Source organism: Rissa tridactyla, chromosome W, assembly GCF_028500815.1.
Source record: "Rissa tridactyla isolate bRisTri1 chromosome W, bRisTri1.patW.cur.20221130, whole genome shotgun sequence".
In the NCBI taxonomy this organism is placed as follows: Eukaryota; Metazoa; Chordata; class Aves; order Charadriiformes; family Laridae; genus Rissa; species Rissa tridactyla.
Genome location: NC_071496.1, coordinates 24,711,852 through 24,728,051, shown reverse-complemented (window position 1 = coordinate 24,728,051; position 16,200 = coordinate 24,711,852).

Genomic DNA, 16,200 nt, shown 5'->3' with positions numbered 1-16,200 from the left:
AGAAGGCCACTAGGCTGCTCAGGCAAGATTTGCCCTTGGTGAAGCCATGAGCCAGATGATACATTCACTAAACAGAGCAAGTGACAAAGTATGCTTGAAAAAGAACAGGATATTTAATGGATTTATGTCTAACTTCAATACATTTGGACTTTTATTCCTGTTGTTGTCAAAGTCTGTTTTAAACTCCAAGATTTCTCCAGTGCCACTTAAACTGGACGGTCTGTACTAAACTTCTCTGAGAGCTGAGAAACAGGGAGAATAGAAATCCCTATTCATTTAAAATACTCCACAAAGACAAAAACAAGATACCAGGTCATTCACCCCAACTGTGGATAATAAACACAGCTCACTGGTCTTGAGCTGCTTCTAGAATCTTCTCAGGGACTGCATCACAGATGCCTTCCAAGCCATTGCTGCTCCCGGCTGCCTTGCTGGATGAAGCAATGCTGCCATGGTTATTCTTTGCTTGCGTTAATACAGAAGCTAAGAGCCCAAGTTAGGGCTCTCACTAGGACCTCACTGTTCTGGGTGATGTACAGGTACTGGCTAAAAGACCATGGCCTTTACAAGCTTATTGTAAGGATGGATAGGAAACAGAGAGAGAAGTACAAGGAAACAACTTGAGAGCACATTATCACCCTAACAGCAACCTGACTATCTAAGTTTTCTGTAAGCATTGTGCTTTACATAGGACTTTAAAGGATATTTAGTAAAGTAATGACAACTCTTGGGAGTTCTTCCCAGGAATGAAAGGCACAATATGAAGGAGGCTGACATAATTACTGACTGGAGAAACAGAGGACAGGTAGGGGCGTGAAACCGTGTCCTAGTTTGAGCGATACAGGACTAACTTTTCTTCTAATGCTGGGGAAAATTCCACTTTTGGAAGACTCTAGTGTCTGAATTTGTGAAAATATTTACTTCATAGACAGCTAGGCTATGTGGGATTCAAGGTCTCAGTGTTTTTGAGCTTTGCCAGGTGCAGGGATGAGGAGGAGCGAGACCTGGGCACTTGACCCAGGCTGGCCAACAGGATTATTTCATACCATGAACGTCACGTTCTATATAAATTAGAAAGTTTGCTGTATAGTCTCTCTCTTCCTTCATGGCAGTGGTCCAGAGAACTTCTTGTCCTGGTGCCGGACCCCTGAGGCCTTCCCTTCCTCCCAAAGCCATTGCGCTCACAGTGTCTGCTGGGAGTGCACAGCTTCCTACTGATAGAATTGGCTGAGTATAATTCTTGTATATCTTATATTAGTATCAGGATCAATACTGTTTTTTTCTTATTATTGTTAATTATTTAGTCTTATCCTATTAAATCTATTTTTATTTCAAAGCTCGTGTTTCCTTGCTTTCCCCAGTTCCCCTTTCTGGGTGGGGAGGCGTCATCAGGTGATAGAATAATTGTCTAAACAACAATAAATTGTTATGGGTATTTCAAACCATAGAAAGTTTTTAATTTTGTACAACAGTAACCTGGAGGAGAAAGCCCCCAGTTGTGCTGATGAATAAGATCATATGCTTTCAGTAAAGGCTATTATTTTAAAACCAGGTCATAAATTAAAGAGGTCACAATCAAGTTGTGTACTGGGTTTGCGTGGCAAGGTTTTGGTAACAGTGGGTGGGGGGCGTTACAGGAATGGCTTCTGTGAGAAGCTGCTAGAAGCTTCCCCTATGACTGATAGAACCAATGCCAGACAGCTCCAAGATGTACCTGCCACTGGCCAAAGCTGAGCCAGTCAGCGAAGGTGCTGGTGCCTCTGTGATAACATATTTAAGAAGGGGGAAAAACTGCTGTGCAACAGCAGCCAGGAGAGAGGATTGAGAATATGTGAGAGAAACAACTATGCAGACACCAAGGTCAGTGAAGAAGGAGGGGGAGGAGGTGACCCAGGTGCCAGAGCAGAGATTCCTCTATTCCCCTGCAGCTCATGGTAAAGACCGTGGTGAGGCAGGCTGTCCCACTGCGACCCATGGAGGTCCATGGTGGAGCACATATCCACCTGCAGCCTGTGGAGGACCCCACGCCAGAGCAGGTAGATGTGCCTGAAGGAGGCTGTGACCCTGTGGAGAGCCTATGCTGGAGCGGGCTCCTGGCAGGACTTGTGACCCTGTGGGGGACCCACACTGGAGCAGTCTGTCTGTGAAGGACTGCACTCTGTGGAAAGGACCCATGCTGGAGCAGTTTGTGAAGAACTGCAGCCCATGGGAAGGACTCACATTGGAGAAGTTCATGGAGGACTGTCTCCTGTGGGAGGGACCCCATGCTGGAGCAGGGGAAGAGTGTGAGGAGGAAGGAGCGGCAGAGACAATGTGTGATGAACTGATCGCAACCCCCATTCCCTGTGTCCCCTGCACCACTCGGGGGAGGATGTAGAGAAATCAGGAGTGAAGTTGAGCCTGGGAAGAAGGGAGGGGTGGGGGGAAGGTGTTTTAACATTTGGGTTTATTTCTCCTTATCCTCCTGTGATTTGATTGGTAATAAATTAAATTAATTTCCCTGAGTCAAGTGTTTTTTTGTCCATGATGATAATTGTTGAGTGATCTTCCTGTCCTTATCTTTCATCATATTTTTTCTCCTCCTGTCCAGTTCAGGAAGGTGAGTGACAGAGTGGCTTGGTGGGCACCTGACATCCAGCCAAAGTCAACCTACCACAACTTGAAAGTCAGATTTTGTCTGACATTTTTTCCTATTAGTGCAGATAAAAGGCAAGTTCCTTCAGTTGCACCAACAGCTGCTCTGCTTTGTTTACATTGCTGTGTTAGGTGTATTGTCTAGATTAACTTCTCTTTGACTTTTTCCTCAGGGTAGTGTGTTAGCTTTTATGTGGGTCTTTTGCAGAAGTACAGGGGTAGGGGGCACTCACGAGCTACTGATATTCTTTAAAATTAATTTCATTAGTTCAAAAAGTAGATTTGAGTTGTCAATCTCTTTTTAGAGTCTGTGTATCACACAAATTGAAACACTGGTCTAATTTTGGCCCTTTTTTTTATCTGAGGCTAAGTCAGGATTAATACCACTGAAGATAAACAAAATATACTGATTTGAAGTTAAGGGAAAGCAAGAGATCTTTTGGCTATATTCCCTTTCAAATTTTGGCAACATGGAAAGCCTTTGTTTTTTAGCAATTCGTGTAAACAGGCAGAAACTCAGAAACAAGCATCACTAAGAGAACAATCTTTCAGCTGATGGTCTTTTTCTGATATCCAAGAGGGAGGACACAGGGACTAGGACTAATGGTGTGCAGTGGAGGAGAGAGGTAGGGCTGTGAGCTGGACTGGAGGAGCCATATGGGGAACCGAGCTGACTGGTGATGGTGAGCTGGTAGCCTTGTCTTTGACCAACTGAAAAAGTCATCTCTTGAGTACCGACCATGTAGGTGACGCCATTTGCTGTCAGATGTTCCATTAATTCAAGTGGCAGAGAGCTGCAATGTTGCAAGCTCCATTTCTGCTATGGTCTGTTACGTGAAACGGGGCCAAGTGGTTTTGGCAGAAGATAAACCCCCTTGCGTTCTAACACTCCTCACCGAGGTGGGAGGATCAGTCCAATCGCGTTTAATATGTATTAAACTATTACGATTTGGATACACTAATAGTGGACTGCACCTTCAGTCTAGTCGTGCTCCTGAACTAGCACGGCCACTCTCCAGTCTTTGGTCGCGTTCAGTGAGAAAGCGAAACGACTAGCTACTTAAACAGTGCAGTTTATTTAAACAACAGATATACAGGTTCTTTAGGATTGCCGGTGATAAATACACTGTCTGCAAAGCACGTGCAAATATAGATATTGCTAAGTATACAAACGCGCGACAAAATTATAAATGATACAGCCTGGCTATAAATGTAGGGTAGAGATTCTCTAGAGAAATTTCTAAGTCCCTGAGAAAGCACTCGGTGTAATCGAAGTCTTACCCAAAGGCGTCCCTATGGAGGGGGGAAGAAAGGCTCAGCCCGTCGACTGATCCTGGAAATCAGCGGTGGAATTCTTCGCGATGGTGTCTTCCCTGACATCCCCTCTCTCTTGGGCTATTTTTATATTTTTTTATCTTCAAAGTGGAGTTTGAGTGACTTTAGTCATACGTACTTTTATTATGATTAATGTATTCAAGGAGGAGTGTTCGCACCTCGGGGGCGGATAGCCTCCGGGATGGAGGTGTGTTTTGGTACATTGTGGTGAGCAAAGTTTGCACAAAAGGACAGCATTTCATCAACATTTGACGAAATGTTGGCTCGGGTAGCGTGTAGGCCACTTATCAGTTCCGTAGTACCATCTCGTCCCCATATCTGCTATTTGTCACAAGGGAAGGCCACGGAACAAGCGTGTTCCGTTCCATCCCTCGTGTAGTTTCGCAAACAACCTTGTACAGGGAATCACAGATGTTGCATTCTTCATGTGCTAGCTGCGGCTGTATTCTACCTCAGAAGCCTCTTGATTTTATGACTTTCCTTAATGTGTGAACAATGCTGTATTTTTGTATTCTTGGCCAATTTAGTAATTATTCCACATGGTCTAATATAATTACACATGAGGAATAACTGGCAGGAGTGTGTGTGTGTTGTTTTCTTCTTTTAAGAAAAATGCAAACCTTTTAAACACCCCAAACTACTAATATTAATCTTGTGAAGTTGCACATTCAGAAGTTGAGAAATGTTACATTTACAGGTGCCCATATAACCTCAGTTATACCCCTGAGGTTTATATATTCATCAGTCTAATCACACAATTACATCCCATCTTATCCACAGGATTTTGACTCAGTGCACAGGATGGAATTTCATTGGGGATGAATGAGGTGTGCAACAAAAGAGTTTTTTGCTGTAGGAGTCAGATTTAATTTCTTTCTGAAGCCTGAATAAAGCTGATTAGAATCTGACAACCCCTTATATGCATTTGGATATTAGTGTGGTTTTTTTAGAAAATTTTATTTTCAAAAGGCTATTAGATTTGTTTTTTTTTACAATAATTTAGTTATCAGGGAACATAAATAGAATTCTGGCTTCTTGGATGCCTGAGTTTTATTTTGATACTTTTCCTACAGGCACAAACTGATGATGACAAGGTCTGTCTAGCCTAGGTGCCATTAGGCAGGGGACTGTGAAGCCTCCCTTCCCCTGTCTGGCTCACAAAGAGGTGAAGGCTAGAGTGCTAAGCTTTGGCAGCTGAGCAGGCAGATTTCAGCATACTTAGGTAGGGAGGAAATCTGGTTTTGGATGGGTAGGCTGTTGAAGAATAACTGGTTTGGCTTCTGTGGTTTTTGTATATCCTAAAGAATATTTGATTTTTCTGAAAGCACATTTTCTGTCACAAAATAATTCTCAGTGGAAACCTTCCAATCAGTGGTCATGAATGAGGCAAGGGATTCCAGGAAGAGGAAAGAAGATCTGATGGCGAAGTGTTTCTTAGCAGTAGTCTCCAAAGTGGGGTGCTTGCATCCCAGGGGGTGCACAAGACAATACATTGGGGTGCACGAAGAAAATATTAGAACTTCATTAGCACACAGATATAATTTATAAATAAATATACATATATCAGGGTTGCATGCTCAAAAAGTTTTTACTCATAGAGATAAGCTAACAAAAAGTTTGGAGGCTGCTGCTCTAGAGGACTAGATTCTATCCCTGTTTCTGCCACAATGCTCCCATGGAATTTAGTTAAGTCATTTCAATCAAACTTTTCACAGTCACCAAATGTCCATCGTTTCCCAGATACCTGGCTTGAGACCATTTGCAAAGGCAATATATGTTTACAGATGAAGAAAAAGCCACCAAGAATACTCCAAATCGATAAAATCCACTATGAAAAAGCTAGAACTTTGGATCGCAAGTATTTCAAATTGGGCTTCCATAATTACAAACCCTTTTGTAAACTGAGGTTGTCGACACTCAGTAATGTCAAAGTTGTCGTGGAAATAAATTAATCACAGAATCACAGAACGGTAGGGGTTGGAAGGGACCTCTGGAGATCATTTAGTCCAACCTCCCTGCCAGAGCAGGGTCACCTAGAGCAGGTTGCACAGGAATGCGTCCAGGCAGGTTTTGAATGTCTCCAGAGTTGGAGACTCCACCACCTCTCTGGGCAGCCTGTGCCAGTGCTCTGCCACCCTCAAAGGAAAGAAGGTCCTCCTCATGTTGAGGTGGAACTTCCTATGCTCAAGTTTGTGCCCATTACCTCTTCTCCTGTCCCCGGGCACCACTGAAAAGAGCCTGGCCCCATCCTCCTGACACCCACCCTTTAAGTATTTATAAGTGTTGATAAGATCCCCCCCTCAACCGTCTTTTCTCCAGACTGAAGAGACCCAAATCCCTCAGCCTTTCTTCATAAGAGAGGTGTTCCAGTCCCCTAATCCCCTTTGTAGCCCTTTGCTGTACCCTCTCCAGCAGTTCCCTCTCCCTCTTGAACCGGGGAGCCCAGAACTGGACACAGTACTCGAGGTGGGGCCTCACCAGTGCTGAGTACAGGGGGACGATCACTTCCCTAGTCCTACTCACCACACTAGTCTGGAAACAGGCCAGGATGCTGTTGGCCGCTTTGGCCACCTGGGCACACTGCTGGCTCATATTCAGCTGGCTTTCAACCAACACCCCCAGGTCCTTTTCTGCCAGGCAGCTCTCCAGCTGCTCTTCCCCAAGCCTCTAGCACTGCATGGGGTTGTTGTGACCCAAGTGCAGGACCCAGTACTTGGCCTTGTTGAACCTCATGCTATTGGCCTTGGCCCATCTATCCAGCCTGTCCAGATCCCTCTGTAGAGCCATTCTAGTCTCAAGCAGGTCGACACTCCCACTAAACTTGGTGTCGTCTGCAAACTTACTAAGGGTGCGCTCGATCCCCTCATCCAGATCATTGATAAAGATATTAAAGAGAACAGGCCCCAATACTCAGCCCTGGGGAACACCACTTGTGACTGGTGGCCAACTGAATTTAACTCCATTCACCACAACTCTCTGGGCCTGGTCACCCAGCCAGTTTTTTACCCACAGAAGAGTACACTCATCCAAGCCACGAGCAGCCAGTTTCTCCAGGAGGATGCTGTGGGAAACGGTGTCAAAGGCTTTACTAAAGTCCAGGTTAAACAACATCCACAGCCTTTCCTTCATCCACCAAGTGGGTCACTTTGTCATAGAAGGAGATCAGGTTTGTCAAGCAGGACGAGCCTTTCATAAACCCATGCTGACTGGGCCTGATTGCCTGGCTGTCCTGCATGTGCTGTGTAACGGCACTCAGGATGATCTGTTCCATAACCTTCCCAGGCACCGAGGTCAGACTGACAGGCCTGTAGTTCCCCGGATCATCCTTCCGGCCCTTCTTGTGGATGGGCATCATGTTCACTAGCCTCCAGTCACCTGGGACCTCCCTGGTTTGCCAGGACTGATGGTAAATGATGGAAAGTGCCTTGGTGAGCACTTCTGCCAGCTCCCTCAGTACCCTTGAGTGGTTCCCATCTGGCCCCATAGACTTGTGTATGTCTAGATGCTGTAGCAGGTCCCTCACCATTTCCCGTTGGATTATGGGAGCTTCATTCTGCTCCCTGCCCCTATCTACTAGCTCAGGGGGCTGGGTACTCAGGGAACAACTGGTCCTACTACTAAAGACTGAGGCAAAGAAGGCATTAAGTACCTCATCCTTTTCCTCATCCTTTGACACTATGTTTCCCACCGCATCCAGTAAAGGATGGAGATTCTCCTTACCCCTCCTTTTGTTGTTAATATATTTACAGAAACATTTTTTATTGTCTTTCACTGCAGTAGCCAGATTAAGTTCTAGTTGGGCTTTGGCCCTTCTAATTTCCTCCCTGCATAGCCTCACAACATCCTTGTTGTCCTCCTGAGTGGCCGGCCCCTTCTTCCAAAGGTCATAAACTCTCTTTTTTTCCCTGAGTTCCAACCAAAGCTCTCTGTTCAGCCAGGACAGTTGTAACCACTTCTTTTTAAAAGATTCCAATGTATAAACTGATCATATAATGCTTATTAAACACGGCAAACAGCATACTAAACATAACAGACAAATTCCTTCCACACAGGCAATGAGTATAATTTGCTTCAACCAACCCCACCCCCAAGTCCATCTGGCAAACGGGTTCCACCCAGTGGTTTCCACAAGTCGCTGGTTCAGTCTTGTGCAGTTCTTGCTACTGGGCATGGATGGATTTGGAGTGGTCACTTAGATTCATACAACACAGTCCTTTAAAATCTTGACAACCATGTCCGTGAGCCAAAGGTGTCCCTATGGGGGGAGAAAGGCTCAGTCCGTTGACTGGTCCCGGAAGTCAAAGGCAGTCTGTGATGGAGTCCTCCTTGACTTGTTCACGATGGTGTCTTTCCTGATATTCCCCCTCTCTTGGGCTATTTTTATACTATTTTGTACCTTCAAGGTGGAGTTTGAGTGACTCTAGTCATAAATACTTTTATTATGATTGGTGTAAAATTCTCTCGCCTCACATTTAAAGGTACAGTTTACGAAAAATTCAGGGCGCAGACTCAAGGAGGAGTGGTTGCACCCTGGAGGCGGGTAGCCTTTGGGATAGAGGTGTGTTTTGGTATTATAATGACATTATAATGAGCAAAGTTCACACAAAGGACAGCATTTCGTCGAAATTTGACAAACCATTGGCTCAGGGTAGTAAGTATGCAGCTTATCAGTTCCCTAGGGCCATTTCGTTCCCATATCTGCTGTATTATCACAGGGCTTGGCCGTAGAATTTCCATCCCACTCCATTCCCCATGTTGCTTTGCAAGCAATATTGTACAGGGAATCGCAGATGCAGTGGATTCCTGGCATACCAGCTGCGGCTGTATTCTACCCTAGAAACTTTTTGATTTTATACCTTTCCTTAATGTGTGAACAATGCTGTATTTTTGATCATCTTAGTAATTATTCCACAACTAGTAGCATTACTAAACTTGGCTAACCAGCATCCAAGTTTATTCAGGGTTGTCAGTGCTTGTGCACTGTCAACTCCCGGGGCTAAAAAGGATGTGACTATGGTTCTGGCAGGACCCCAGAATTCAGTTTGGTCGTTGCAGTACATGCAATGCATGTACATTGCATCGATGCCGGTGTAATGTTTGGTTCTGTTGTAACCATAAAGCTACAGTGACACTGGGATTAAAAATAGTCAGTCGGCCTAATGTACATGGTCCTCCTTTAATTGCTTTGGGAATTCTGGCCCATGCCTGGTCCCCACAGATTAAAAACAGTCCTGGTGAGGGAGTCATATCTGTCGAGTAACTCTTCGTGATATTCGGACTAGTAGTATTACACCATCGTGTGTTATTCTGGTACCACGGGGTGGTGGCATTGACCCACCAGGAGACTGTGTTGTTGTTTATACTGGTGAAGTAAAAAAAACACATAGGTCCGCATTTAGTGTTCCTAAAATGCAGAGCTCCTGGGGCGGTAACGCAGGGGACTCCCTAAGATATGGGAGCCAGCTGTCTCATACTTTGATGATGCTTGCATCTGACTGGAGGCCGGGGCTGGTGGCAGTGCCCTTGATCATCCTGTTGAATTCACTAGTTGTTAGCAGCACTCCCACTAGGCATGTCATGAACAGATTTTAGAGTGTGGCTGTGCTAAGACACAGCGTATCTTGTCCTGTCGCATTAGCCAGAGTTACACAGATGTTTTGATCATGGGAGTAGTTTGCAGATACCTATTCAAGGGTATAAACAGTAGAAATGGTTAGAGACACACACACACACACACCCAGCCTTCTAATCTCTGCACCGTAATTGCTGAGCAGGCACACGTAGCCACTGAGCCACTGTGCTTCTCCTGGTACTGCTATCGTAACTGCCTGTGTGTCATCGGCTACCACTACTTCAGCTGTAGGGGGGGCTGGTGATACGAAGTGGGGGCATTACCCAAAAGTAAATATAGGCCAACTGCCCTGTGCTCAATGGGCTCCACAGAGTGAGAGAGAGTCCTTGTTAGTAAGAATCCTTGGCGGTGAGAGAGTCCTTGTGAGCAAGAATCCTTGGCAATAAAAGAGTCCTTGTTAGCAAGAATCCTTGGCAGTGAAAGAGTCCTTGTTAGCAAGAGCACGCATGGACTCCCTGTTCTTGCTGGTATTTAAAGGGTTCAAACAGGCATAGCTTTCCCACTGTGCCTTGATCTTCTTCAACAACAGGCCAGGATTCTCAAGCGGCTAGATAAGGTGTCCCTGAGCCCATCACAGACTTATGTCATCTAAGTGCAAGTGTTTTTCTTGCAAGCACCCAAGCCTGAGTAACAATTAATGTGATATATGTGTTTTCCAGCACCCAGGTGCAAGTCCCTTGAGCGTATTTACAATCCTCCTCCCCGATCTTTCATTGCTTTCCCATATTCCATCCCCTTCTCAAGAGGCCGCTTCTGCTGGGGTTCATTTAGTCTCGCAGGGTATAACACAGAGTAATTTACAAAGGCATGCAATAAACATATATATGGGAAAAGGAAAAAAAACCATATATTTACAATACTGCTTTGAATCAGGTGTCCTATTTCTCTTTTTCTGACGCTTTCTCGTAGCGCGTATGGCATACTTTTGTGCTAACGTGGCACATTTCCCATCTAATTGTTCCTGTTTGGGTTTTTTTTCCCATCACTTACGACTGACATAAAAGTCTGCCTTTGCAACAAGAGCTCACCCTTAAGTTTCTCATTTTCCTACAGAGCATCCTATAGATTTTGGCTCAACTCCTTTTCCCAATCAACCATGATCTTATAGACAAACAACAACCAACCAGCGATACGCCCTGCATGGGCGAGCCATTCCCAAGAGCGTAAGTATATCGGCTGGTGAAACCCCCCCCAGGATTTCAGGACTTCCATCGGTTCTACGGCCCCCCAGGGTTCCGGCCCCACACGAGTGCAGGTTTCCCCCTTATCCTACAGGGTACACCATGGCTCCATGGTCCACCCTGGTCTATCTACCTGGGGCGCGCTCGCCTCCTCCTTGTCCTTACGCCTAAACATTGTGTATATACAGACTCTTCGCTTGACGGAGTGTCAGCCCTAGTCGCGTACGAGAACAGTACCACACCGGGCAGAACGCCTGCTCAAGTGGAGTCACCTAACGACACTGCACACAACAAAAAGCAAACAGTAGCACACATGCTGATCAGCAGGTATAAGCTGGTGCCCACACACACTTACACAGCAGACATACAAAACACCACTTCTACCTCGGGGAGACAATGCTCCGACCATGGGCAGTTCCAACCCCCCATACAGGGACAGCACGATCTTGGTGCAGCCATGCACCCCACTAACCAAGCCCCGTCCACTATTCACCGGTGTGGGGGACAGCACCATCTTGGTGCGGCTGTGCACTCCACTGAGCAAGCCCCATCCATATCTCTACTGTAATGTTTTTGCAACACAGACTGTGAGATTTTTGTTTAAAGCATAGTGTGACTTTGTTTTCTGGACCCGTCGCCCTTCCCACTGTATTTCTTTTAAAAGTGGGAAATGTTAGCTTTAGGCTTTCCATTTTTTTTTAACATTGCATAGTCATTTGCTGTCATGCGGTTTGCTATTTCCATATTACCACAGCCAAAGAAACATAATTATCTCACAAAAATGATGTTAAATAATGACTTCTTTGACAATACAAGTAGTATTCGAAGCTTAAGATATCAGTATTTCACCTGTTAGCATAAACCAATCATCATATACAGTTTAAAATGCAGCTCTTTAACCCGTATTGTATGACATTCTATAATTCTATTTTTTCTTCCATTCTATCCATTATAACATAAATGTACAGTGAGGAATATAGTTTTCAGTCCTACTTAGTTAAAATACTTTACATTTGAAGTTAAAAGTATGTAACTGGTTTGTATTATTGGAATCCCGTCCTTGTCGCCAATTATGTAACCAGTTCTTTTTTAAAGATTCCAACGTACAAACCAGAGCTCACACAAAGGAAAAAAAAAGTTACTCAGCTTTATTGTGAAGCCTTGCTACAGAGAAAAAAGTTACTCAGCTTTATTGTGAAGCCTTGCTAAGCAGTTCCCAAATGTCCCAAAAGTTACTTCAGAGGGTCTTACCACGTCATAGATTGTAGTAGCACCGCTGAGCAGCAGGATAATGAGAAGCCACATCGGTACGGCACAGGGAGGTAGGCACGGCACTTGCTAAGCAGTTCCCAAATGTCCCAAAAGTTACTTCAGAGAGTCTTACCAACCCATAGACTGTAGTAACACCGCTGAGCAGCAGGATAACGAGGGGTCACATCGGTACGGCCGAGGGAAGGCAGTTGAAGTCCCCCACGAGGACAAGGGCTAGCGATTGTGAGACTTCTCCCAGCTGATTATAAAATATTTCATCTGTCTCTTCATCCTGGTTGGGTGGTCACAGACTCCCACCGTGATATTAGCCTTGTTGGCCTTCCCCCTGATTCTTACCCATAAACATTTGACCCTTTCATCACAATCATCAAGCTCCAGACAGTCAAAACACTCCCTAACATACAGGGCTACCCCACCTCCTCTCCTTCCTTGCCTATCCCTTCTGAAGAGTTTATAGCCAGATCCCAATTTGAACCAGTTTGAAGACATTCTTCTTGCTGCGTTTATTTAAAAGGAGGGTTAGTTTCTTTTGTTTATAGCTACCACTTCAGCAAGTGGGGAGACCTAAACATTGATTGCAGATGCTGTCTAAGTCATTTTCACATAGTCTCTGTGGGAAAGCAACAGAAGATCGGCGAAGGGGATTGTAAATACACTCAAGGGACTCGCACCTGGGGTACTGGAAAACACCTATATATCACATTAATTGTTATTTAGTCTCGGGTGCTTGCAAGTAAAACACTTGCACTTAGATGACATAAGTCTGTGATGGGCTCAGGGACACCTTATCTAGCCGCTTGAGAATCCTGGCCTGTTGTTGAAGAAGATCAAGGCACAGTGGGAAAGCTATGCCTGTTTGAACCCTTTAAATACCAGCAAGAACAGGGAGTCCATGCGCGCTCTTGCTAACAAGGACACTCTCGCTGCCAAGGACTCTTGCTACAAGGACTCTCTCACTCCGCAGTGCCCGTGGTCCCTGCTTGCGTGCCTCTGCCCGGGTGTTGCTTTGGAGATTCCCCGGTCTGTGAGGTATCAAGATTAAACTTGTTCTTTGCCTTTCATCCGTGGTTTTGTGGTTGTTCCTGCGTCCTGCCTGCATCGGCTCACACAGTCTCAAAAAAAACATGCTCATTTGTATGGCAGTCTCCCCAGATGGGTGGCATTTTATACGTGAAGAATGTCTCCTCAGTTTATTAAAACAAATGCCAACAAGTAATGCACTAGTCCTAAGACCTCCTCTGACCTGGTATCTCACCTTTCTCAAAAAAAAATTTCCTACCCCAGTGGCTGGCAGCTGAGATCTTCACCTGCTCCAGTAGCTGGCACCACGGGCCAGGGGCAACTACATCACCTGTCTGACTCCAGTTGTCCAGTTGCTGGACCCATATCCACTCATGCTGGTCTCACCAGTAGCTGGCACTTAGTACTTGCAGCACATATGCACACAGGACAGAGAGTGAGATTATGCAGTGAAATGGTTAAGAAAGGATTTAATAAGAAGATCAACATGAATGCAGTGATCAGGTGCAGATCTCAGTCAGATGAGCATACTGACTAGCTCTGTTTTACACACTACCGGCCCCTTTTATATCCCTTTCTGTCTATTCTCCACTTTGTCCCTATCCAATCCCCTTCCCCTCCACATTCCCTCATCAGTTTGCATACTTCCAGTGGCCCCCCTCCAGCTGAAGGGGGGAACACAAGGGAATTATGCCCTTAACTTCTCACTGATTACAGCCCTAACTAGTCAGCATTTGTGTGCACAGGAAGGCTTTAGGAGATTGATGTTAGACTTGGAAATGTGGCTATCAATAATAATGGCAGCAATAGAAATATATTCCCACACTATGCTGCTATAACAGAAATTAAAGATTTCCTTTTCTCATAGTTCTGATTACTGGGGCTGTGGTGCTGGCAGCTGGGACAATGTCTTGCCCTGATACTCTAACAATAGCTTTCACACAGAAGTTCAGAGCTTTTGAGTCGGCCTGCCTTATTGAAAGGAGATAAAGCCTTGCATAAACCTACTATGTAAATTCTGATGAATCATTGAAGCCCACATGGTTTATGAACCACCACCATGTAAGAGAAGTGGGCAGAAATGAGGGTTTTGTAGAAAGCCATAATAAAAGTAAGGTTGATACTTATATCCTGTTGCAACAAATTTGAGGCAGCTCTTACTCATTTGAGTGTAGATGCTCCTTTATTTGGAAAAGAGAGCCAACATCACTGATTAAACTATGCACTGCTGGCTCAAGCTGGTTTCATTTGTTAGGTCAAGTTTTGCTTGTAGTTATTTAAGCGTCCAGTCTGAGTAACTTGGTTGCTGACCAGTTTGGGCTTAACCGAGATGAAAATTTAGTCTTCAAAGTAGCCGTTTCTTCTCATGCCTGTATTTTTGATACTCTGTTCAGAAAGCACAAATAGTTAAGAGGATTGTTTATGAAAAGTTTATTTCTGAAATATTTTTTTTAAGTTATAAAATTTTATTTTATTTAAATAGTAAAATATTCTGTTTGATCTCTGCATTCCTGTCAGATGCTCACTTTCAAGCCAGGTTGATTTGTTATTTATATGTCCATAGTGCTTAGAGACTCCTGCTTGTTCTGCACCCATTTCCATTGAGCTATGGTTTTCCCACTGACCACAGTGGGAACAGGTTCACAGCAGTAGAATAGGTGTTGCTTGCTTAATGTTTCTGAATGTTTATTTAGAACTATTTTAAATATTTTGATTGCAAAAGAAGAAAGATAGAAAAGGTAAAGAGAAGTGAATAGAGGAGCTTTGGCAGTTGGGCTCTGCTTCTCTGCTTTGTTTAATTTACATTTGAGGCAACTGTCCTGGTTTGAGTGACACAGGACTAATTTCTAACGCTTATGAAAACTCCACTTTTAGAAGACTCTAGTGTCTGAATTTGTGAAAATATTTACTTCATAGACAGCTAGGCTATGTGGGATTCAAGGTTTTCAAGCCTTGCCAGGGGCAGGGATGAGGAGGAGCGAGACCTGGGCACTTGACCCAGGCTGGCCAACAGGATTATTTCATACCATGAACGTCACATTCAATATAAATTAGAAAGTTTGCTGAGGAGTTTCTCTCTCCCTTGATGGCGGCAGTCCAGAGAACTTCTTGCCCCCGTGCCAGACCCCTGAGGCCTTCCCTTCCTCCCAAAGCCATTGCGCTCGCAGTGTCCGACATTTGCTGTCCACTGCTGGGAGTGCACAGCTTCCTACTGATAGAATTGGCTGAGTATAATCCTTGTATATTTTATACTAGTATTGGGATTAATACTGGTTCTTTCTTATTATTGTTAATTATTTGGTCTTATCCTATTAAATCTATTTATATTTCAACCCTTGTGTTTCCTTGTTTTCCCCGATTCCCCTTTCCAGGTGGGGAGGCGTCATCAGGTGATAGAATAATTGTCTAAACAACAATAAATTGTTATGGGTTTCTCAAACCATAACAGCAACCTCAAAGTGTGAAGCAAAGGAACAGATATGATTTAGGCTATTGTCCTGGTTAGAGATGGAGCAGAGAGCTTTCTGTTCAGTGAGAGAGACTCTTGCTCTTACTTGTTGCTGTGCCAACCAGGGTCAGCTGACTTGGTTGTTTACCTTGTGGAGGGGTCGAACCTGTGGGGAGGAATGGACAGATCAGGTGACCCAAACTGATCAACAGGGGTATTCTATCCCATCTGCCATGCTCAATATAAAAGCTGAGGGAGCAAAGGGGTCAGGTTGGTGCTTCTTCAATGGCTCTTCTTCTTCAATGGACTGGTTCTCCAGTGCCTCTTTCTTCAACGACTGATGCATGAGGAGGACCCCATCAGCTCATCTGTCTCTTGGTCCCAGTCAGTGTGTTCCAGTTCCCATTTGTCACTGAGTTGAGTCTGGAACTTTCCCCAGTGCCTGCCAGCGATATCTCCCTGGGAGCTTGATATGGTTTTGTGTATATTTGTATATATTTTATCTATTTCTGTTGTGGTTTGGCCTCAGATGGCAACAAAGAACCACGTGCCGCTCGCTCGCGCCCTCCCAACACAGGAAGAATCGTAAGAAAAGGCAAGACTCTTGGGTTGAGACAAAGGCAGTCCAACAGAACAGCAAAGGGAACAGGCAAACAACAACAACAACACCACGGATA